General features: G+C 42.7%; 1 pseudogene; it reads right to left on the bottom strand.

Moving 5' to 3' along the window:
• Positions 1-16,882: 16,882 nt before the first annotated feature.
• LOC129563817 (melanoma-associated antigen B1-like) lies at positions 16,883-17,904 on the bottom strand (annotated as a pseudogene).
• Between the last annotated feature and the right edge of the window lie 7,905 nt (positions 17,905-25,809).

Genomic DNA, 25,809 nt, shown 5'->3' with positions numbered 1-25,809 from the left:
TGATATTCTGACCCTCTTTTCTGTCTCCCTGAAAGCAGGAAATAAATCTGTCATATGAAAGATACACTGCCTGCATCTGGAGGTAGAAGAACACCCTTATAGCCAAAAATAGAGAATTCAGTCAGAGAAGTCTGTATGCACAAATGTCTTTACTACCCCAAGCTCAAATTCTGTTTAGACTCTTCACTAATTGAGCACTCAAAACCTACGTTTATTTGTCTTGTCCATTCCTCAAAAATGTATTGTTTCTAGATCTAAAACATATAAAAGCTGCCTGCTTTGGCCACTTCTTTAGGTCCCATTTCTAGGACACCCTCGTGCACATGAATTACAATTGGTTTCTTCTCCTGTTAATCTGTCTGTGTCAATTTTATTAGTAGTCCAATCACAGGAACCCAAGAGGCATAGAGGCATAAATTTCTCCCTCCCTGACGGTTGGCAAGCCAGCCAGGAGGTTTATCATCCTGAGACTGCTGCTACTGAGAGATCCTGGGACATATGACAAAGGCCACAGAAGGTAAGATGTCTTATCATGTCAGTCTCTCAGATCTCTGCCTTCAAAGTCTGATGCGAGGGAAAGTAGTCAGAGTCCCCTTTTTTTCTCTCTAAATTTAGATTAGCAGGAGATAATATTTGTATAGCTAGTTCCTTGGACTTAGGGACACTTAGGGATTCTTTTCTTCTCAAACATGGTCACTATTTTACTTTGTCTGTCGTGTCATTTGTCATAAGGAGAAAGAACCATAAGGCAGTACAGCAGGCATAGGCCCTATAAGCCTGCTGTTCAAGCCAGCCTCACAGAGTGGTGAGTTAGCAATTCTCACCAGACCTGTGTCTATTTAGACAAACTTTGCTGTGGTTCCCGTAAGTAAAAACCAGATGAGATTTTACCTTCCATCTTCTTTTATATCTTGAGAGCTCATCATTTTGTCCAGTGAGAATATTCTCTCTGATCTCTGCCATCCAGGAGGTACATTTACTGGGGTATATCTGGTGGCTTGTTGAATAGACTGGAGTTCCAAGACATGAAGTCACCAGCAGCACTCCCTTTGTCTGGTTGGGCCAGCTCTCAGGGGGGGTTGTCATAAGGGGTCCTGGTCCATAAGGGGCATTTGTCATCTCAACTTGTGTTTCTTGTTAGCACTGGAAAGCCTCATGCCAGTAGTGCCTGCCTGGTGTCATGAATTAGTGAGCTTATGACTGGAGTGCCCCACATTTTGTGGGACACTAGAGAGCTTTTTTTCACTACATCATTCATACCACCTGTAGCAACAAAGGGCTTTTACTTTTTTGACTAACTCTGGGAATGAAGTTTCTGGATCTTGTGAGGGGTAAATACTCTCTTGTAATATGTTTCTTGCATCTTTGATTAAGCAATAAAAAAAAAAACCCTTACTGGTTTGAGTTGCTGTTTGAAATTAATATAAGAGCCTACTTGCCAATGGCCAGATGATGGATCCTTTAAACTGGCTGTATTTAAAAGGAAAACATTTTGTGGGAGCTGTCATCATAAACATCTGTCATATTGATACTTATGTGAGGATCAAATTGAAAGGAAAAAAAATTATAGTGACTGCCCCCCCTTAAGAAATCCCTTATTATGATGAAAGACTTAAACAAAAATCCAACAAAATTCTCCTTCTTAAAAATAACCCTGTTTCCTCAGTAACTTTTCAGGACCCCCTATACATAATCTCAGAACAAATCAGCTGGAGCCAAGGGCTAACAGAAACAACTGTCTTTGTCTTGTAAATATAAATCAGAAATACAATTCTAGAAGCAAGTCAAAACACACCTAACTTGACAAGTTCCAAGGCTTTGCCCATCCCTCCTAAAAAGCTTGTAGATATTATAAATAATCAGGGTATTAGAGTAAAATTTTCCTTTACTTAAGAAAAAAATTAATAGTAATTATTCAAATACTTATGATAATAGACAAATATGCTCCAAAACTCCTAGGAGAAAACTCACATTTTCTTTCTCTGCCCCTTGAAGTTATAAATTCTATCATGTCTTTCAAATGTTAACACAGGTCACAGCACCTGAGAATGAGTCTGGGTTAGCTCAGTTTGTAGAATTAAAAAAAAAAGAAAAGAAAGGGACCTCTTTAAACACAAACTGCTAAAACACCCTCTTGCCTAGACAGTCTCTTTAAAATTGCTTGTCAAGGGAAAAATACCAATCTTAAAAGTCTTCTCCACAAACAAAGAAAAATACTTTAGCCATCTGAATGAGTATACTTAATTAATTCCAATTGTTATTTATAAGGGCTTCCCTAGTGGCTCAGATGGAAACTAGTGAGTTTTGTACTGTACCTGATTCATGACCGAAGTTTTAAAATGAAAACTTTGAGCTAATTGTCTGTCTGTATGTCTATATGTATACATTATATGGTATCTTTCTACTTCCAGATTATATTGCCAAAATCGTATTTGTAAAAGAGCTCTATTTAATTGGCTTAAAAAAGCTACTGCTTATATAAAAGTTCTTAAAAGTTTAATAAACACCAACCCAAATATTTTTCAAGGTCACATGAGCTAGAATAATCTTCAGTAAATAAAAGCTAAATTTAAGCTTACTGGTTTAATATGGGTATATCTTCAGAGTTAGCATAAAATAAAATATGGATAACCAACTTTTGTTCTACTGGGTTTACTGGTCAAATGAGCTAATGTCTCTGTTGCAACATTTGTCGGGAACAAACAAACAAAAAAGAATCAAAAGGTCTTAAGACAATGACTAAATGCTTTAATGAGATTTTTGTGAGTAATCTAAGTATGATTATTAAGAACAAAAGAATTAAATAGATATCAATGAGATAGGAGTTTTTAGGTGAACTTTTTAACAATAATCGTTTTGTGATATGTCTACTCAAATTGTTTCTTAAATCTCTTTGGTAATTTATACTCTTAGAGTTTTGCTAAGTTAAATTAAGCGATGAAAATTTGTTGAATGTCTAGTCATTTCCAAATAAGATAAAATACTAAAACATTAATTGTTGAACAAGTTTAAGTTTGCATATATTTCACCTCTTACTACAAGAGACTAAGTATGTTTTGGTTTATTAATAAGTGTACCTTATGCTTTATTGAAAGACTATTCTATATATTTCTAGAAGTTATAAAGTGTATTTTTAAGTTTGCCAAACCACAAAATGTTAATAAAATTAAGAATTGTTTACTTCTTTATTTTCACTAAAAAAATTAAAAGGATTAAGAAGTCTAATATGTGGTTAAAGCTACTGAATATCATAACAGAAATAGAATGTGTTTGGTGGTAATGAAAGTTGTATGGTATGGAGATGTTTTTGTTAAGGAAAAAGAAAGTCGTTTTTTGTAAGGCTGGTTATACCCAAATGGGAAAGAAAACAAGGCATAAACTAAAATGGGCATAGAAAATTGTAAGTTTTGTGAGAAAAGAAATATTTGGAAAGGAATTTTATTTGTGGTCAGGAATAAATAAGATTGGAATCAATTTTATTAAGTACATGAGTTTAAATATCAAAAGTAACCTGGTATAAAATTGGAATTTGGTTTTATCTCTGTTAAAAGGACAAACTGCCTTTTTTGTATTGGTTTGTTCTTGGTAATAAGAAATTATGAAAGTTTTTCTTTACCTTGAAAGAATCTGACCATAAATATATATATATATATTTAATCTTGTCTTATCTTTATCAGAACATGATTGCTTAAGTAAACCTAGCCCTCTGGATGTTAAAAGAGCTAAATTTTATTCAGAACCATATAACCTATATTTGCCTCAGTTCAGTTCAGTTCAGTCGCTCAGTCGTGTCCGACTCTCCGCGACCCCATGAATCAGCCCGCCAGGCCTCCCTGTCCATCACCAACTCCCGGAGTTCACTCAAACCCATGTCCACAGAGTCGGTGATGCCATCCAGCCATCTCATTCTCGGTCGTCCCCTTCTCCTCCAGCCCCCAACCTTTCCCAGCATCAGAGTCTTTTCCAGTGAGTCAACTCGTCGCATGAGGTGGTCAAAGTATCGGAGTTTTAGCTTTAGCATCAGTCCTTCCAGGCCTATGAAGTCTTTAATAGTTATTTTGGTTAAATGGATAACTAAGCATTTTTTCCCAGTGATCTATGTGACTAAGTGTTTTACAGCCTCTTTGATATTTTTGACAAGCTTCCTCTAAATCAAATTCTATATGATGACTTTTTGACTTAGAACTAACTTTGAGGTATACGTTATTTCAGAGGGCCCCTGAAATATCTCAAAGATTTGTTCTCTCTCCTTATAAAAAGAGAGATGTTAAACTAATTAAAAATATTGGTTATGTTAAATTACATGGGAAGCATTGCCAAATAAGAAGTAATGTTAAGCCTTTTTTACCTTGTGTCTGGCATACCAGGTGGCTCAGACAGTAAGGAATCTGCCTGCAGTGCGGGAGATCTGACTTTGATCTCTGGGTCAGGAACATCCCCTGGAGAAGGGAATGGCTACCTATTCCAGTATTCTTACCTGGAGAATTCCATGGACAGAGAAGCTTGGTGGGCTACAGTGCAAGGGGTCACAAAGAGTCGGACACAATTGAGCAACTCACGCTTTCAGACTTGTATAGGTGTGTATTATAAGTGATTCAGGAATTATTAGAAATTTTGGAAGTCTTATATGTCCTGTAGTAGAATGTTGTCTGTCGTCAAAATTGAAGCTCACACTAAAAAGACTAAACCCAAGTATCAGAGAAACACTGAAGCTGACTTTTATGTACAGGCAGGAGAATCCTAGGGATGGGGGAGCCTGGTGGGCTTCCGTCTAAGGGGTCACACAGAGTCGGACATGACTGAAGTGACTTAGCAGCAGCAGCAGCAACAACAAAAGGATCTGTGAACATTGTGGCACCTGTAGATAAAATCCATTTTGCTTCTGCCAAAAAAATTAACCCTTCATTGCCAGACTTTTGCCATCCTGATGTCTATTTAATGTGGCACCAGTCAGCTCCCAAATTGGAGAAAGTAAGTGGGTGAAAAATAGCTTTAAATTAAATAAATAGTTGGGGCTATGAGAAATTCAAGATGACCCCTTGGTTCCTCCCAGCTTTCTAGCAACTCTTTCCCAGACCGTCATTTAAGATGACTCAAATTATAGACACTGGTAGGAAGATTTTTATAAAATTGTGCAAACAGTCTACCAGCAATGTCTGTCCTGCCAGGTGCATAACTCTGGGAAGGAAAGGAAAACAGATTTTTGCTCCAGAGTCCTCAGACCTCCTTTCCCTGGACACTTTGAACACCTGCAACAAAATTTCATTTATTTGCCACTTAGTATAAGTCACAAATATTTGCCACTTGGTAGGGAGGCCTGGCGTGCTGTGATTCATGGGGTCGCGGAGAGTCGGACACGACTGAGCGACTGAACTCAACTGAACTGATGAGTCCCTTAGTATTGCCACAGCCAGTCCCTCCCATCAGGAAGCTTCCACAAGCCTCTTAACCTTATCCATCAAAGGGCAGACAGAATGAAAACCACAATCACAGAAAACTAACCAAGCTGATCACATGGATCACAGCCTTGTCTAACTCAATGAAGCCGTGTAGGGACACCCAAGACAGACAGGTCATGGTGGAGAGTTCTGACAAAACATGGTCAACTGCAGAAGGGAAAAGCCAACCACTCCAGTATTCTTGCCTTGAGAATCCCATGAACAGTATGAAAAGACAAAATATATGACACTGAAAGAGGAACACCCCAGGTCAGTAGGTGCCCAATATGCTACTGGAGAAGAGTGGAGAAATAATTCCAGAAACAATGAAGAGACGGAGCCAAAGCAAAAGCAACACCCAGTGGTGGATGTGACTGGTGATGAAAGTAAATTCTGATGCTGTAAAGTACAATATTGCATAGGAACCTGGAATGTTAGGTCCATGAATCAAAGTAAATTGGAAGTAGTCGAACAGGAGATGGCAAGAGTGAACATGAACATTTTAGTCATCAGTGAACTAAAATGAATGGGAATGAGCAAATTTAATTCAGATGACCATTATATTTACTACTGTGGGCAAGAATCTGAAAGAAGAAATGGAATAGCCTCACAGTCAACAAAAGAGTCTGAAATGCAGCACTTGGGTGCAAACTCATAAAGGACAGAATGATCTCTGTTCGTTTCCAAGGCAAACCATTCAATACAACAGTAATCCAAGTCTATGCCCCAACCTCTAATGCCGAAGAAACTGAAGTTGAACAGTTCTGTGATGACCTACGAGACCATCTAGAACTAAAACCAAGAAAATATGTCCTTTTCATCATAGGGGGTTGAAATGCAAAAGTAGGAAGTCAAGTGATACCTGAAGTAAGAGCAAGTTTGGCCTTGAACTCCAAATTGAAGCAGGGCAAAGGCTAACAGTTTTGCCACGAGAACGCACTGGTCATAGCAAACACTCACTTCCAACAACACAAGAGAAGAATCTACACATGGACATCACCAGATGGTCAATAACAAAATCAGATTGATTATATTCTTTGCAGCCAAAGGTGAAAAATCACTATACCATCAACAAAAACAAGACCGGGAGCTGACTGTGGCTCAGATGATGGACTCCTTATTGTAAAATTCAGACTCAAATTGAAGAAAGTAGGGAAAAGCAGTAGGCCATTCAGGTATGACCTAAATGAAATCCCATATGATTATACAGTGGAGGTGACAAATAGATTCAAGGGATTAGATCTGGAAGACAGAGTGACTGAAGAACTATGGACGGAGGTTTGTAGCATTGTACAGGAGGCAGGCGGTGATCAAAACCATCCACAAGAAAAAGAAATTCAGAAAGGCAAAATGGTTGTCTGAGGAGTCTTTAAAAATAGCTGAGAAAAGGAGAGAAGCAAAGGCAAAGGAGAAAAGGAAAGATATACCTATTTGAACGCAGAGTTCCAAAGAATAGCAAGGATAGATAAGAAAGCCTTCCTAAGTGATCAGTGCAAAGAAATAGAGGAAAACAATAGAATGTGAAAGACTAGATTCTCTTCAAGAAAATTAGAGATACCAAGGGAATATTTCATGCAACAATGGGCACAAAAAGGACAGAAATGGTGTGGACCTAACAGAAGCAGAAGCTATTTAGAAGAGGTGGCATGAATACACAGAAGAACAAAAAAGATCATAATATACAAAAAAGTATATACAGAAAAGATCATAATGATCCAATAACCATGATGGAGTGATCACTCACCTAGAGACAGACATCCTGGAATGCGAAGTCAAGTGGGCCTCAGGAAGCATCACTACAAACAAAGCTACTGGAGATGATGGAATTCCAGGTGAGCTTTTGCGAATCTTGAAAGATGATGCTTTAAAGTGCTACACTTAATATGCCAGTAAATTTGGAAAACTCAGCAGTGGCCACAGGACTGGAAAAGGTCAGCTGTCATTCCAATCCCAAAGAAAGGCAATGCCAAAGAATGTTCAAACTACTGCATGATTGCACTCATCTCACATGCTTACTTGTTGATAGAAATTTTGGATTGTTTGCAGTTTGGGGCTTTTATGAATAATGCATCTTTAAATATTTGTGTACAAATATTTGTTTGATTACAAGTTCTAGATTGTGTAAATTATATACCTAGGAATAGACTGCTGGGTCCTATGTTAATTTTTTTCTTTAAATTTGAGGAACTCCCAAAATGCTTTCCAGAGAGGCTAAACCATTTTGCATTCTTACCAGCAACACAGGAGGGCTCCAACGGTATCCCACTGTATCCGTATATACATTTTCCTAATGATCCTGAGCATCTTTTTATATACTTTTTGGCCCCTGGTTTATCATTTTTGTAGAAATATCTCTTCAAGTCCTTTCTTTATTTTTCAAAATTGAACTGTTGGTCTTTCTGTTGTTTGACTTCACATTTCCCAGAGAAACTGGAGACAAAGACTCTGCCCTTCCTTCCTGTTACATTTCAATGGAAAGGCTTTCAGGTCCTTGAGAAAGACACTCCTGGGTTGTAGGAGATACATACATCTCAAAGAGACAGAGGAAGGATTTGTAATTGTGAGGGTTTCTTTTTTTTTTTTTTTTGTCTTTGTTTTAAATAAACACTCTCAGTAAAGGAAGATGAGGGGCTTATGTCAGATGTCGGCTGGAACAGATTCCTTTGGTAGCCTTGAAATTTTCTAAACAGGCATTCAGGGGTAGCCGAGTTGTCCTAGAATGTGGCCTTAGGTTGCTGCTAGAAACCATGCTAGAGGTCAGTCAAGGTTCTTAATGCAGATGTTGGCACCGAGTTGTTCACGCCAATAGTTTTTGCGGTTCTCTGTTCCTAACCTCAGCTTGCAGTTCCATGACACATTGCCCTTTTTATAGGTAGTTCAAAACTTGCCAGGTTTCTTATTCAAGGTAGGTAGAGAAGTAAGAACATATCCACTAGCAAAATAATGTCTGTGATCAAAGGAATGCCATCAGATACCGTAATGTAACCATAGGAGTGGCACCCATCACCTTGACATATCTATTGATTAGAAGTAAAAGAGCTGAATAGATATTTCTCCAAAGAAGACATACAAAAGGCCAACGGGTCCATGCTAAGGTGCTCACCATCACTCAGTTCAGTTCAGTCTCTCAGTTGTGTTCAACTCTTTGCAACCCCAAGGACTGTAGCACGCCAGACTTCCCTGTCCATCACCAACTCCTGGAGCTTACACAAACTCATGTCCATCAAGTCCATGATGCCAGCCAACAAATCTCATCCTCTGTCGTCCCCTTCTCCTCCTACCTTCAATCTTTCCCATAATTGTTTTTACAATTTATGGATCTATTATTTCAAAATAAAGGGTTTGAAATAAACAGGGTGGCTGCAACTCGTGATGCAGTTGCTAGTGTCCAGGTTTTCTCTCCTTATGGGACAGCCCTCCTAAGCCCATTGCCGTTGACTGAGTCACTTGATTAGAATATGCTTCTGATAGAGGCAGTGATTTAAATATAATGCCGAGCTACAAAAAGACAGTAGGATATGAGGAAATGCTTATGTAAACACAGAAAGAGAGGCAATAGATAATCTCTGAGTTACAAGAAGTGGAAAAGGCTAAAAAGGATAGGCTATATCTGCTAAACAGTCAGAACTGGACATGGAACAACCGACTGGTTCCAAATAGGAAAAGGTGTACGTCAAGGCTGTATATTGTCACCTTGCTTATTTAACTTATATGCAGAGTACATCATGAGGAACGCTGGGCTGGAAGAAGCACAAGCTGGAATCAAGATTGCCGGGAGAAATATCAATAACCTCAGATATGCAGATGACACCACCCTTATGGCAGAAAGTGAAGAGGAACTCAAAGGCCTCTTGATGAAAGTGAAAGAGGAGAGTGAAAAGGTTGGCTTGAAGCTCAACATTCAGAAAACAAAGATCATGGCATCTGGTCCCATCACTTCATGGGAAATAGATGGAAAAACAGTGGAAACAGTGTCAGACTTTGTTTTTTTGGGCTCCAAAATCACTGCAGATGCTGATTGCAGCCATGAAATTAAAAGACGCTTGCTCCTTGGAAGGAAAGTTATGACCAACCTTGATAGTATATTAAAAAGCAGAGACATTACTTTGCCAACCAAGGTCCGTCTAGTCAAGGCAATGGTTTTTCCCGTGGTCATGTATGGATGTGAGAGTTGGACTGTGAAGAAAGCTGATCGCCGAAGAATCAATGCTTTTGAACTGTGGTGTTGGAGAAGACTCTTGAGAGTCCCTTATTCTGCAAGGAGATCCAACCAGTCCATTCTAAGGGAGATCAATCCTGGATGTTCATTGGAGGGACTGATGCTAAAGCTGAAACTGCAATACTTTGGCCACCTCATGCGACGAGTTGACTCACTGGAAAAGACTCTGATGCTGGGAAAGGTTGGGGGCGGGAGGAGAAGGGGACGACGGAGAATGAGATGGCTGGATGGCATCACCGACTCTGTGGACATGAGTTTGAGTGAACTCTGGGAGTTGGTGATGGAAAGGGAGGCCTGGGGTGCTGTGATTCATGGGGTCGCGGAGAGTCGGACACGACTGAGCGACTGGACTGAACTGAACTGAACTGAACTGATATCTGCTAAAAGGGGAGCGTACTAACTTGAGCAACAAAAGGAATACAGGGGATAATTGAAACTGCTGGTGGTCTTTATGGTTTAGTCATCTTACCCTGTTGGCATTTGCCAGCAATGGATGCAACATTCTTAGTAACACAGACATCTTTTCATTCAACAGTAACATCTCAGATGGTGAAAGGTGATTTATATTTTACTATAAAGATCATGAGAAGACTGTGGGAAGGGCTGATACGTAATACTTTAAAAAATTATTCAAATCCATAAATCAGAGTTATTGCAATAACAAAGAGGTAGTTCGTGTGTCCTTTCTCCACATTCATGTAACGAGATGCAAATTCTCCATCTGTAAAATAAGGGAAATGTGGAATCTACCTCCTTTACAATGTGGAAAAACTTTCGAAGCTGTAGGGCAGGAAGGATTCTCTTCTGTGTGACATCAACAAGACCTCTCCCAAAATGTGGGAAAATGGGACAAACACAAGAAGTGGTGAACGAGAAGAGGTGTTAGGAGCTTTTTGTTGAGTTCTGTCTGATTCTTTGCAACAACATTGACTATAGCTGGCCAGGCACTACTCTTCATGGGATTTCTGAGGCAAGAATACTAGAATGGGTTGCCTTTCGCTTCTCCAGGGTACTTCCCAACCCAGGGATCGAACCAGGGTCTTCTGCATTGCAGGCAGGTTCTTTACCCTCTGAGCCACCAGGGAAATCCCCTTTCTAAAGGTAGCCAGATAATTTTTAAACCATTTTTTCTTTCTTGTCCATTCCAACCATGCAGGCACCATTGGTTTGAATTTTATAAGCACACAACATGGAGGCATTCGTGGCATACAGTGTCTTGATTTGTATACACAAAGGGAAAGATACTGGGAGTCTAGGTGCAGAAAAATGCAGAAGACAGTGGCTTTAGTTCTAGCACTGTGAACCAGTTTAATAGCCCAAAGGTGAGAAATGTGGACGGGGTGGCATGGAGACCTCCTCTGTTTGAAAATATTCACCTCAGGTTGGGACTTGAGCCCACATGGCTGGGACTGAAACCCACCTGGCCAGGACTTGAATCCAGCCAAAATCCTGTTTGGGTCTTGGACCATGTTCTTTTAATTAGAATCACTCACCTAGTGCCTGGACTTACTGAAGTTCAGGTTGTTTGTGTCTCAGCACAGAAGGAATTCAGAAAGGCAAAGTGCTAGACAAGAAATAGATTTATTAATATAGGATGCTTGTGAGAAATGCAAGCAGGCAGGTAATGGAGCTCTGCCCTGAGGATTAAGTGGGCTACATTTTATAATCAAAGGAAAGTGAACGAGGGGGAAAGACTGCCCTCTTTGAAGAGAGGTCAGGTTTACATAACACACTCCTGCTTCATTAGGGCCGGAGAGTGTCTGACCCTATGAGGTCAAGCTCGGATTATCATAGTACTTCTTCAAATCAGTAGAAGGGTGGTGACATTCTTTTACCTATGGGACTGCAGCATATCTCATGTTTTATTTACGGCTTTATATTTAATCAAGTCTGCTTCCTTTCATGACCTTCTGATACATTTCTTGAGTGATCAGTAACTTATACTGGTCTCCGAAAGTTTCCCGGGTTTCTGTATATCTAGGCCCCTACTAGACTTCAAAGCTATCTGTCTGTCTGTCTGTGCTCAGGCCCTCATTCATGTCTGAGTATTTGCAACCCCATGAACTGCAGAACTACTGGCTGTCTGTCCGTGGGATTCTCCAGGCAGGAATACTGGAATGGGTAGCCATTTCCTCCTCCAGGACATGTTCCACACCCAGGGATTGAACCTTCATCTCCTGCATTGCAGGTGCATACTTTTCCACTGAGTCACCTGGGACAGCTACCTGTATCCTATGCTATTCTATCCCTGTCATATGGAAGCAGGCTCCCCCAGCCAAGAGCAGTCGATTCTCTTGGTGGGCGTCTTCTCCATGAGGGTCTCCAGCTTGGACTATTGTCTGGAATTTAGTGAGCAAGTTTCTTCCCAACAAGAGGAGGGGACAGTCATGCATGATCAGAAACTGATGATCAAAGGTAAACTTTGCTAATAAGGAGTTGAGGTGAGGGGCAGGTCACTTGTTTTGGGACCTTCCTTCCATTCCCATTATCATGGAGGATTGGAAGGCCAAGGGCCAAGGGAAATCAGCATAGAGTAGCTGATCCACATGTAAAATAACTGTCCTCCCTGTGACATGAAGGGTTACCTGAGGCTCCTCTGGAGAAATGACCAGGTGTCCTTTGGGAGCCACGGAGTTTCCCAGGCCCCATCAGTCTTCGGTCCCCTCGGCCAGCTTGGTTTGGCAGCCTCGATTCTCCTATAGGACTGGAAGGACTATGGTCATGCTTCTGGAGGCCCTCTCGTTTGTATATCTGTCAGGTAGGGTATTGGTGTTTTTCCAAACAGGGAGCATTCATCCTTCCAGTCACCCTCCTGGCTGTACGAAGATCCATCCTTTCTGCATGAGACAGTGGCTCTGATCCAGGCTTCCTGGATTCTGTCCCCACTGTTGGCTTTGGTAAATGAGGGTAACCCTGAGGTGGTGCAGGGATTTGAGCTGTCACTTTGTGTAATTATGCTTTTGCTGTTGTCCCTGAATCCTTTTTGCCTACTCAACCCTATCTCTTTCACTGAATATGCCAAAGGCAATATCCATGAGTTGATTTATGGGGGTCTTGGGTCTCCAGCTGCCTAGATGGTCCATTAGAGGAGGGTGGTCTGGCAGACTGACCCCCCCCCCTCAGAACTGAGGAGGTAGCAGTTCCTGGTTGTGGTTCTTGGGAAAGTGGACTAATAAGCTGATCATATAAAACATCGGTCTCCTGTTGGGGAAGGAGGCACTTTGAAAGGGGTGTGAGTGCTTTCACAGGAGTTGAATGGAGTGCTTTAGACATGGATTTTGGAAGAGGGTCATGAACATTTGGATGCATGGGACTTCCCCCCATGAGGGGGTTAGGATGTCACAAGACAAGGACCAATGGGAGTTATTTGTTCTGGTGCACTCCCAGTGTCAACAGTGGGTTCCCTGTGAGCACCTGCAATCTACCTGGTTGGTGAGCCTGAGGAGGCCCCTTGGGTTAGTCTCGAAAAGGAACAGAGGCCAGTGGGAGGAAAAATGAGCAGGAACCAAAGGCCTGAAGTCTTCAGAGAGGGAGGGAGGAGACCTAGGTTCTGAGTCTCCTAAAATGTTTACCTTTATCACTGAAGTGAAAGAAAAAGACATAGAGACGAAAGGTAGGACTGGAGTGCCACAAGGCAGTGATAACAATACTAGGTAAAAGTTCCCCTCAGGGTATTGATTGTCGTTGAGATGTTGAAGAGGGCTTCTCTTTGGACTCCTGAATTGGCTCCTTGCTAAGAATCCGCCTGCAATACAGGAGATGTGGGTTCCATCACAGGATTGGAAAGATATACTAAAGAAGGAAATGGTAATCCACTCAAGTATTGTTGCCTGGGAAATCCCGTGGACAGAGGATCCAGGTGGACTTCAGTCCAAGGGACCACAAAGGGTTGGACATGAATTAGCGACTGACCACCTCACTTTATAGAAGTAAAAGAGGCAACACCTATCCACCAAGGAGGCTCAAGGATCAAGGGCAGTCTGAGAAGTCTGGGGAGCAGGATAGAAGAGAAATCAAGGATACGAGGGAAGGTGTAGAGCTATGAAGTGGGGGAGGTTGGAGTTCCTGGTTGTGGATCTTGGGGAAAGTGGACTGTCTCCTAAGCAGAGTCCTAAGCCTGCTGAGAAAGGTGCTCACTTACTGCCTCTGCTCTGAGGTTGATAAAGTCTGCTTGAGGCCCCTAGGAGGGAAGAGCTCGCCCACAGTGTAAGGTCAGGGTACGGTGAGATAGGCCACAAATCTAGAGAAGGTGTCAGAGTCCCCCAGTTTTGGGCCCTGATGCAGTTCTGGAGTCCCAGAATCAGACTGGGACTAACAACATGTAGGGAGGGAATTGGGCTCGAGGCCTTACAGAGGGGAAACTCACCCAATCAAGTCCCCAGTTATTTGTTTGGTCTTATTTTGAACGTCATGCAGTCTTCTTGGTTAAACTTCTCACCTCAAAATGGATACAGCCATAGAGGAAAAGACAAAGACTGAGAGGAGAAAAGTCTTGGCCTCATTGGGCGCCTTCACCAATGGAAATTCTGTTTCTACAAGGCCCAAGGACAGTGTCAACTGCCACCCAAGAGTTCTTTGGGTATGGACAGTCTTGGCGTACTCCTTGCAACTCTTAACTGAGGGGAGCCATGACCCAGTAAGCTGACCCAAATATGGCCCTGTGGGTCATGGAAAGAGAACAAAGCAGAGAGTGACAGCAAGCAAGTTTTCATGGGAGAGATAGAGCGAAAGTCTGGGGTCTCCAGCTGGCAGTTTGGGCAAGACCACTGGAGTTCACTGTGGTAGCAGTCCTAGTCACAGTACCAAATATGTCACTGGTGAAAAGAGATTTCCTCAGTTCTTGCCCTTGCAAAGAAAGGGAAGGCCTCTGGACAAGTGCATGTCAGGGGACTTTTCTTATGAGGTCACTTTATCAGTCCTGTGAACTTGAGAAAATTGCAAGTTACCATCTTTAAATGGAGGTGGATAAATCCTATCTTGCATGAATACTGGAATGCATGTACTACATATAAAGCAGTGTCATACTGGTTAAGAAACACTGGTCTTTAATTTAATGGAAGTTATGATGATTATGAACCTGCAAAATACCACCTTCCAATCTGAGGTTATTTTTATCCAGTAGTAGCAGAGACTAGGCAGGGCATTGGGACAAAAGAAAGAAATATTTTAAATGAGTAAACTAAGGCAAATTATACTTTATTTTTACAAAAAAAAAGGTTAGAGGAAATAAGGCCAACTACATATTAAAAGCTTTTTCCTTTTTTTTGCTTAATGGTTATTTTGGTTTCTCAATATTTTCTGTGGTCGTGTTTCAAATTACCACGAAAATCTCTCTTTCAGCAACATAGTACCTGCTTGCAAATCATAAAGACAATGCAGATAGTTCATGAATTTCTTTTACATCTACCAAAACTGTAACTTTAAAAATGCTAAAACTGCAATAAATAAAACTGGAATATCATTCAGTTCAGTTCAGCTCAGTCGCTCAGTCGTGTCCGACTCTTTGCGACCCCATGAATCATAGCACGCCAGGCCTCCCTGTCCATCACCAACTCCCGGAGTTCACTCAAAATCATGTCCATCGAGTCGGTGATGCCATCCAGCCATCTCATTCTCTGTCGTCCCTGTCTCCTCCTGCCCCCAATCCCTCCCAGCATCAGAGTCTTTTCCAGTGAGTCAACTCGTCACATGAGGTGGCCAAAGTATTGGAGTTTCAGCTTTAGTGTCAGTCCTTCCAATGAACACCCAGGATTGATCTCCTTTAGAATGGACTGGTTGGATCTCCTTGCAGTCCAAGGGACTCTCAAGAGTCTTCTCCAGCACCACAGTTCAAAAGCATCAATTCTTCGGCGATCAGCTCTCTTCACAGTCCAACTCTCACATCCATACATGACCATGGGAAAAACAATAGCCTTGACTAGACGGACATTTGTTGGTAAAGTAATGTCTCTGCTTTTTAATATGCTATCTAGGTTGGTCATAACTTTCCTTCCAAGGAGTAAGCGTCTTTTAATTTCATGGCTGCAATCAGCATCTGCAGTGATTTTGGAGCCCCCAAAAATAAAGTCTGACACTGTTTCCACTGTTTCCCCATCTATTTCCCATGAAGTGATGGGATCAGATGCCATGATCTTTGTTTTCTGTATGTTGAGCTTCAAGCCAACCTTTTCACTCTCCTCTTTCACTTTCATCAAGAGGCTTTTGAGTTCCTCTTCACTTTCTGCCATAAGGGTGGTGTCATCTGCATATCTGAGGTTATTAATATTCCTCCCGGCAATCTTGATTCCAGCTTGTGCTTCGTCCAGCCCAGCGTTCCTCATGATGTACTCTGCATATAAGTTAAATAAGCAGGGGGACAATATACAACCTTTTCGTACTCCTTTTCCTCTTTGGAACCAGTCTGTTGTTCCATGTCCAGTTCTAACTGTTGCTTCCTGACTTGCATACAGATTTCTCAAGAGGCAGGTCAAGTGGTCTGGTATTCCCATCTCTTTCAGAATGTTCCACAGTTTATTGTGATCCACAGAGTCAAAGGCTTTGGCATAGTCAATGAAGCAGAAATACATGTATTTTCTGGAACTCTCTTGCTTTCTCCGTGATCCAGCGGATGTTGGCAATTTGATCTCTCAATATTCTGAAGAAAAAGAATCTGTTAGAAGTAAAAATATTTGATGAAAATGAAATAAATAACATGTAGAAGTTACTAGATTAAATCAGGAAGAGAATAGAGATCTAAACTTGGTTTGCTCGACCCCTACTAACCTGCACTATCTAGGAGCTTGACTACTCTTTGAGGAAATGCTGTTCCAATATCATCTTACCTTGTTTAGATGGTGAACAACATATTCAATATGATCAGTGTGTTTTACATATACCCAACCTGTGGCTTTCAAAACTTTAAACAGCAACCAATGTGATTTATATGATTAATGCATTTGTATTCGGAAGAACAATAACGAAAAGTAATTAACATTTGTAAAGACTTAACTCCTCCGTCATCTCCTTACCAATCTAATTTAAATCAACTTTCACTAGATATTTCTGCTATGGATAAAGGAAAAAAGATAAATATTTTGCTAAAATGAATTGTGCCTAAACTTCCTTACTGCACAAAACTGTAAAGAACATACAAGTTTGTTCCCTCTAGCCTATTACTCTCTACTATTTAGGAGCTTGACAGCTCTGTTCCAACACAAAAGGGAAGAAAGTGGCCGGCCCTCCCTCTCTAGATGTGGGAGGAGCTGCAGGACGTGGCCCTGGAAGGGGCACTGACTTCAGCCATTGTTGGAGCCCTGGCCGCGCCTCTCTGCCCTGCTCTCTCCGCCTGATCTCTCAGAGCCTTGTCATAGAGGTCTGGGAAGGAAGTTGGGACTGTACCATTGATCTTGGCCAGCACCTCCAACACCTTCATCTTATTGGTCTCAACACAAGCTCTCGGCCCCCACAGGAACCCGAAGCGTGGAGGATCGCCATTCAGCACCTGTCGGTACTTCAGGTACTTCTTCTGCAGCAGATCTTTGGTGATGAGCCTTCTGGGCTCCCCAAAGATCAAGTGCCTCCTCCCAGTATAGACCCCCAACACACTGAGGAATTTCCAGGCCTCCTCCCTGGTGGCGTGGTTACCCTTCATGAAGATAATGCCCAGGAGCACCATGAGGAAACCGGACTTGGGCAGCCCCCGCTCATCACTCGGAACTTCATCACCCCAGAGATTGAGCTTGTTGACGAGGGCGTAGATGTTCCTGCTACAGTCGACATCCTTCAGCTCCAGGCCAAATACCAGCTCCATGAGGATCTCACGGAAGTGCTGCCTATACTTCCTGCCAACGACCTTCAGCAGGGCGTTCTGCATGATGGGCTCCTTCTTGGTGTACTTCTCCAGCAGGAACTCCACCAGCATGCTGTCCTTCCTGGTCACTGGATCTTAGTGAGTGCTCTGAGTGGCAGGGGCTGCCTGGGAGACACCTGCACTTTCCTCCTCTGGGCCCTGGGCACCTTCATCAGATCCTGGGCAGGAAGGCCCTGCATCAGGATAGCTAGGAGCCACGGCTCCCTGAAGCTCCTGGTGAACTCCAGTAGCAGGGGCGCTCACGGGAGAACCCTGAGGGACAGACGAGGAGCAGGAGGAGCACCGCTCTTTTGGGGCTGCAGCGCACTGGTCTGGGCCTCCTGGGGACACCGGGTGTCCCCCTGGACCTGGTGGCATTTCCCGCAGGCATGGTACTTGTTCTTGTGCCTCTGAGGCATGGTGACAGGTTATGGATCACAGGCACATGCGGGCAGGATGGCAGGCAAGGAGGGCACCTAGAGGCGGGACAAGAAGTTGTTGCGAGCAACTTAGGTGAGGAGAGTCCTCCGTGGCTTGAACCTAAGCCTCTTCTGAGGGGTCCTTGAGGCAAGTGCTCTAGGACCCACAAGTCTCTTGTTCTCCTGGTGAGCCCCTCCGTTGAGACCACTGAGTAGGAAGTGAAAGCGAGGGCTTGGGTGCAGGCAGGCAGCCCTACCTGGGTGTTAGAGGGATGCCTGTGGGGGCTGGCAGGGGAGGCATGTCCTTTCAGTTCACATTCAGAGCCATGATGAAAACTGGGGCAAGACTCCCTCATAGCCGCCCCTCCAAACCCACCCACCCTGTTCCCTCTCTTGCTCTGAAGTTGACGCTAACACCTTCCCTGTCACCCCAGTCGAGGAGAGGAGGGAGTGCTCAGGCCCCCAAAGAAGGGTGCTGGGACCAGCCCTTCTGCTGTCTCGAGGCTGTCCCTTCACAACCAAGCTGGACCCTCCCCTGACGCACCAGCGCCCCCCTCCCCGTGTTTAGCTAGGAGGAAATGCTGACCACAGGGGAGGGTCCCGGGTCAGCCATGTGATGCGGAGGATGGTCACCACCCTGACTCCACCCCGAGCCTGACATCTTCCCTCTGCTGACCGGCTGCCAGCCCTTCAGAACGAGGTCCCCTCTTCCCGGGGTGTCCAGTGTCGGCGATCGCTGGCAGGGAGCCCCTCAGCCTTCAGAAAGGCCGAGGTGCTGACCAGTTGCTCTCCGGCCAAGTCACGCTGGGTAAGGGGTTAGGCTTGGCCGCCAATCGGGTGTGGAGACCCTCAGTCCCCCCACGGGTCCCTCCTTCACAGAATCCCAGACTTCCCTCAACCGAAGAGAACCAGGGTCCACCAACCCCGCACCCAGATTAACCACCCCTGGACCCAGGTTATGTCCCGAGATCCCGCGTGCGTAGACGATGGAAATTGCACCTAAGAGCCAGGCCTGAGCCTCCAGGCGGAGAGCAGGTGCGGGGCTGGCGGGGGGCCGTGAAGTCCCCTATTTTCCGATGGAAGAGTTGTCGGGAGTGCCAGAGCGTATCTTTTTAACTGTCCGGTGCACTTGTAACTCATGTCACCTCCGACTTGGACACCTGATGAGACGTCGGGATCCTCCCTCTGGTCACAGCTACAGCAGCTCTCAGAGATAGCAGCCCTCTCCCAGATAGCGTCGCACCCAGCGTGGTTAGGGGGCCGTCACTTCCTGTCATGCGCATCTGGGCTCCGGGAGGACGGCAGGGGCGGGGCCTGGGTGGGCGGGGTCCCGGGGGAGTTTCCGGCAAGGTGGGGGTGGGGTCCCTTCTTCGAGTCATAGTGGGTCCTGGGACATCCCTGCTGAGCTCAGTCAACTGGCCTCACTCCTTGCCTCTCACTTCTCTCAGTAAACCAAACAGGAAGAATTTGGGAGCCCGAGCCTGACAGCCTTCCTGGAGCTGCTGAGACAGCAGCCTCTTGTGTGCTGAGTGATGCTCTCTGTCCTCTAACCCTGTCCTCCTCTGACCGCTGTAAATGCTGCGTTACGTCCCATCTGCTGACCTGAGGGCAGGCCCTACCTGGAAGGTGTCAAATCCCCAGAGTCCTGGTGAGAAGTGCAGTGGCATCTCATCTGGATGCTTCTGCATAAGGCTTCCTGGAATTGTCTGCTGCAGGTAAGATAAGCGAGAGGGAAGGATGGGAGACTGCCTTCTGTGGGGTGGAACCCTTCACATCTCACTCAGGCTCTTCATATTGACTGCAGGCAGAGCCTGGAAACCCTTCCCTTTCTGGTATAAATCCACCCCTGTCCCCACCCATGCCCCACGCAATCCCAGCAGAGAAAGTGAAGGGGCTCCTTAGCCTGACATTTCTCACTGTGGCCTCTTTGTCGACTGCAGGGGCATTGCTCGAAAGTTCTGAGATGAATTTCTGTCCTTTTGTACAATTAGTGTGATACAAGATTTTCTCTTTTAGTCCATGGGTCTCTTAAGCTGATCATTTAAAAAGGCCAGTTGTCATCCACTAACAAAGTTTGTGCTGGTTATTTCACGACCTCTGGGCCATACTGCCATGTCCATCCCAAGCTTTGGTGCCCCATGATCCTGGCATGGGGCTCTGAGATGCTGCCTCAGGTTCCTTCAGTGAAGCAGTAGAGGTTCATGGTCCACGGACCAGTGGAAGAATCAACTGCTCAAGTTTAAAGTCTTTTCCAGTTGATCTGTTGTCTGTTTCCTTTGTGGGCTACACACCTGTGTCAGCCTCAGAGTACTGCCCCCTGGGGCACTCATAGGGTCAAGTTCAATGGAGACTTACTGTTCCTCAGGGATTATTTAGTTTTGTGTTCTTGCTTTTGTTAGTTGCTGTCTTTATTCCTTGTATAAGTTTTCCATGGTTTGTTCTGGGCACAGGAAACAGCTGCCCATGTTTGATTGTGGTCTCAGCTACTCTGGATGTGGTACTAAATCTGTAAAGGATTTAAGGATAATCGGCAGTCTTACAATATGTCCTCACAGATACACATAACATACTATTCTGTTTGAGACTTTTTCCTAAGGCGCTCAGGAAATTCTTCTTGTTGCCTTCCTGTAGACCGCATACATTTTTCTAAGGTGTCTTTGTAGCTACATTTTTTATACAGTTGCTTTTGTTTATGGTGTGTTTTCTATTACATGGTCTGAGTATTTTGGATTCTTCCAGACCAGTCTCTTGATTTTGCTGTGTTGATCTTTCTTATGCCAGATTTCTGGAGTTAGTTATATGTGTCAATATATTCTGTGCCTGTTTCCTAAGAATTTTAATTTGAGGATCAAAGTCTTACTGTGATATTTTACTTTTCATTATTGCTGACTTTTATTCATTTTGCATTGGTGCATGTAACTCTCTACTGGCTATGTGTTCTTATCCATATTTTTTTCTAGTTTTTAAATTAGTAGACTTTTAAAAAGTTGTTTTAATCGACAGATAGTTGCTTTCTAATGTTGTGTGGTTTCTGCTATACAACAGGATGAATCAGCTCTATGTATACATATTCCTCCTGCCTGATGAGACTTCCTCCCACGGCCTTGTCTCACCCCTCTAGGCTGTCACACAGCACCAGGCTGAGCTCCCTGAATTATTTAGCAATTTCCCGCCAGCTATCTTTTGTACGCGTGGTTGTCTATATTTGTCAGTGCCACTCCCTCAATTCGTCCTACCCATGCCTTCCCTTGCTGTGTCCACATGTCCATTGTCTACATCTGGTCGCTATTCCTGCCCTTCAAATAGGTTCCTAAATACCATTTCCTACTTTGCATGTATATGCGTTAATGTACATTATTTTTCTGTTTCTAAATTACTTCGCTCTGATTAACAGGCTCTAGGTGCATCCACCTCACGACAAGTGACTTAAATTCATTCCTTTTTATGGCTAATATTCCATTGTGTGTGGCTACCACAAGTTCTTTATCCAGTCATCTGTCAGTTGAAGTCTACTTTGCTTCCATGTCCTGTCTATTGTAAGAAGTGCTGCAATGAACACTGGATACAGGTGTCTTTTCAATTATTCTTTTCTCGGTGTATATGCCCAGTGTTTCTATTGCTGGGTCATATGGTAGTTTTAATCCTAGTTTTTAAAAGAATCTCCCTAGTGTTCTCCATAGTGGCTATATCAATTTCCATTTCCACCTTTTCTCTAAACTCTCCCCAGCATTTACTGCTTGTACAATTTTTGATGATGACTGTTCTGACCTGTATGAGGTGACAGCTCATTGTAATTTTGATTTGCATTTCTCTCATGATGAGCGATGTAGCTCCTCTTTTCATGTGTTTATGTGTTTGTTGCCCCCCTGTATTTCTTTTTTAAAGAACAGATATAGGATTAGAGAAAACTCAGCAGATAGTATAGAGAGCTCCCATACAGCCAGTCTCTTCCTCCACTTGGTATCTTCTATTATTAACATATTGTATTAATTCAATGAATACAAGTTCATTTTTCACAGTTAGTCAACTAATGCCAATTTGTTATTATTAACCGTTGTCCATTGTTTAGAATACATTTTACTTTTTGTGTTTTACAGTTCTTTAGTGTTTGACAGCTGCATGATATTATCAACTCAGACAACAACATGGTGTCATGCAGAGGAGTTTGAATGCCCTATGGATCTCCCATGCTCCATCTGTTCATCCCTCCAAACCTCACTTGGAACCCCTGACAACTACAGAACGTTTTGCTCTTTCTAAAGATTTGCATTTTCCAGAATGTAACATTGATGGAATCATACAATACGTAGGCTTTTTATTCTGACTCCTTCTGCTAATCGATATACATTGAATTTTCTCTATATCTTTTTATGGTTTGAAATGTTTTTTTCCAAGACTGAAATGCATTCCATGTAGCTTACCATAGTTTGTTTACCCACTCATCTACTGAAGGTCGTCTTTGGTGATTTCAGTTTTTGGCAGCTATGACTTATTCTGCTATTAAAATTTGTTTGAAGGTTTTTGGATGGGCTTAAGTGTTGGCTCTTTTGAGTAAATACCTTAACGTTCATTTGCTCGATCATATGATGAGACTCTATTTAGCTTAAAAGAAATTGCCAGACAGTTTCTAAAGTATCTGTATCACTGCCTTACCTTTAGCAATGAATTCTTTTTCAGGTAGTTTGCCAATTTCCTTTTCATTAATTTGGACTTCTGTGTTTCTGGTTTGTTCCTTCATTTGTGTAGTATTTCTCTGCCTTTTTCATTATTATTATTATTTTCTACATTATCGTGTTTGAGGTGTCCTTTTCCCAGGCTTCGAGGTTGAATTCTTTCTTCCTTTTAGTTTCTGCCCTCTAAGGTTTGTCCAGTGGTTTGTGTAACCTTCTTATAGGGTGAGATTTGTGCTGAGTTTTTGTTTATTTGTTTTTTCCTCTGATGGGCAAGGCTGAGTAAGGTGGTAATTCTGTCTGCTGATGACTGGGGTTTTTTTTGTTTGTTTGTTTTCTTTGTTGTTTAGATGAGGCGTCCTTCTTAGAAAGATGGTAAGGATAACCCTGTATATGAGACAACTAATCTTCGAATGTATAGGCGTAAAGTTGTTTCTATTATTTATATTCTTAATGCTTCTATGAATAATTCCCATTTTGAATATTGTTTATTTGCAAGATTTTTCTTGTTGATTATTGTTACCTGATGTTTCCCTTTTTAGAGAATCTTTTTAAGGCAGCTTTGACTCTGTTGTGCCTCTCAATTTTATTTTTATTTTTATTGTATTAATACCTGGTATGTATTAGGTGCTTTCTTTTCTTTATGATTATTCTGCTTATCTTGATAACTGCTTCAACTGGCTGTATACTTGTATAGTCATTTCTTTTCCTTTTTATGTGAAGTCTACTACATTTAAAGCCTCAGTGGATAATGTTTTCCATATCCCATAGGTTTTAAGACTTTGTATTTTTGTTATTTTTATTTAATGATGTTGTTTTTAAGTGCCACTCACTCATGTGAGTGAGTGATATAAACACATTGTAAATTTCATTTTTCTAATAAAAATTTTTTTAAAAAAGTAAAAAAAAAAATAGATAAGGCATCCTGCACAGGGTGCTATCAGGGGTTTGGTGATGCTGGGTCTTGTATTACAGTGGTTTCCTTTCTATCAGTTCTCACTATTTGATATCCTGGGGTTAGTTCTCTGGTAGTCTAGGATCTTGGAGCCAGTGGACCCATCCTAAAGGCTCAGGGCTTGATCTTGAGTTCTGTGTGGTTCCATATATTCTTTTCTGCTGGTCATACACTCCTGTCCACTCTCAGCTGGTATTCTGCATGCACTTCTGTGTCTGAAGGTGTATTCCTGATGTGTCTATGGAGAGAGATGTATTCCACATCCACCAACTCCTCTTGCCATCTTGTTCCTTCTGGGGAAGATTGGTGAGAGTCTCTTGGACTGCAAGGAGATCTAACCAGTCAATTCTAAAGGATATCAGTCCTGAATATTCATTGGAAGGACTGATGCTGAAGCTGAAGCTCCAGTACTTTGGCGACCTGATGTGAAAACTTAAATCACTGGAAAAGCCCCCGATGCTGGGAAAGGTTGAAGGCTGGAAGAGAAGGGGACGACAGGGGATGAAATGGTTGGAGGACATCACCTACTCAATGGACATGAGTTTGAGCAAGCTCTGGGAATTGGTGATGGACAGGGAAGCCTGGCGTGCTGCAGTCCATGGGGTTGCAAAGAGTCAGCCACGACCGAGAGACTGAACAGAACAGATGAGTCATCAAATATTATTCTCATTCCTTTACTTTCAGGATGAGTTGAAGCCTTCCCTTGCTGCAAGGCTGATTCCCTTACAGTGGCAAAGAAAGTGTGAGAAAATGTGTTCTCTGCTTGGTTTATCAAGTGTGACCAAGACACATATTTCCCTGGGCAAATTATATATGCTTGAACCAAAACCTTGCAGGCTTCTTGAAATTATCATTGTCCCTATGACCCACAAACTTCAGGGAAGATTGACAGAAAAAAATAAGAAACCTGGACTCTAGCAATATAAGAGTTAGAAACATAGGGCTTAATGAATTATGAATATGATGATAATTTTCCTGATTTTTTTTGAAAGATTACTATCTTTTTAAAATCTTTCATTATGTAGATATAAGGAAATTTTTTAACACAGACATTTGATAAATTATACCATTGTCATTAGAATTGAAACATTAATTTTTCTTTCCCTACCATATCACCCCAGAAATTACAAACTCTCAGTGTTCTTATTTTCTTAGGAAAATAGTTATTTTTCAAAAGCTCACTAAGAATCTGTTCTTATAGCAGGACACATGTGGAAACACTGACTACACTACCGAAACTTTGACTGGAATGTTATATTTGACAGACACAGTTAGACTTGGATATGAGCAGATAACTTGAGGAAACTAAGATTAAGCATCAGTTCAGTTCAGTTCAGTCGCTCAGTCGTGTCCGACTCTTTGCGACCCCATGAATCACAGCACACCAGGCCTCCCTGTCCATCACCAACTCCCGGAGTTCACTCAAACTCATGTCCATCGAGTCGGTGATGCCATCCAGCCATCTCATTCTCTGTCGTCCCAGTCACCACCCACCCTCAATCCCTCCCAGCATCAGACTCTTTTCTAGTGAGTCAACTCGTCACATGAGGTGGCCAGAGTATTGGAGTTTCAGCTTTAGCGTCAGTCCTTCCAATGAACACCCAGGATTGATCTCCTTTAGAATGGACTGGTTGGATCTCCTTGCAGTATAAGGGACTCTCAAGAGTCTTCTCCAACACCACAGTTCAAAAGCATCGATTCTTCGGCGATCAGCTTTCTTCACAGTCCAACTCTCACATCCATACATGACCACGGGAAAAACCATAGCCTTGACTAGACGGACCTTGGTTGGCAAAGTAATGTCTCTGCTTTTTAATATACTATCAAGGTTGGTCATAACTTTCCTTCCAAGGAGCAAGCGTCTTTTAATTTCATGGCTGCAATCAGCATCTGCAGTGATTTTGGAGCCCAAAAAATAAAGTCTGACACTGTTTCCACTGTTTTTCCATCTATTTCCCATGAAGTGATGGGACCAGATGCCATGATCTTTGTGTTCTGAATGTTGAGCTTCAAGCCAACCTTTTCAATCTCCTCTTTCACTTTCATCAAGAGGCTTTTGAGTTCCTCTTCACTTTCTGCCATAAGGGTGGTGTCATCTGCATATCTGAGGTTATTGATATTTCTCCCAGCAATCTTGATTCCAGCTTGTGCTTCTTCCAGCCCAGTGTTCCTCATGATGTACTCTGCATATAAGTTAAATAAGCAAGGTGACAATATACAACCTTGACGTACTCCTTTTCCTCTTTGGAACCAGTCTGTTGTTCCATGTCCAGTTCTAAC

This window comes from Moschus berezovskii, chromosome Y (assembly GCF_049115385.1).
Source record: "Moschus berezovskii isolate FMDL1 chromosome Y, NW_MosBer_1.0, whole genome shotgun sequence".
NCBI lineage: Eukaryota > Metazoa > Chordata > Mammalia > Artiodactyla > Moschidae > Moschus > Moschus berezovskii.
This window is presented reverse-complemented; position numbering and strand designations above follow the sequence as displayed.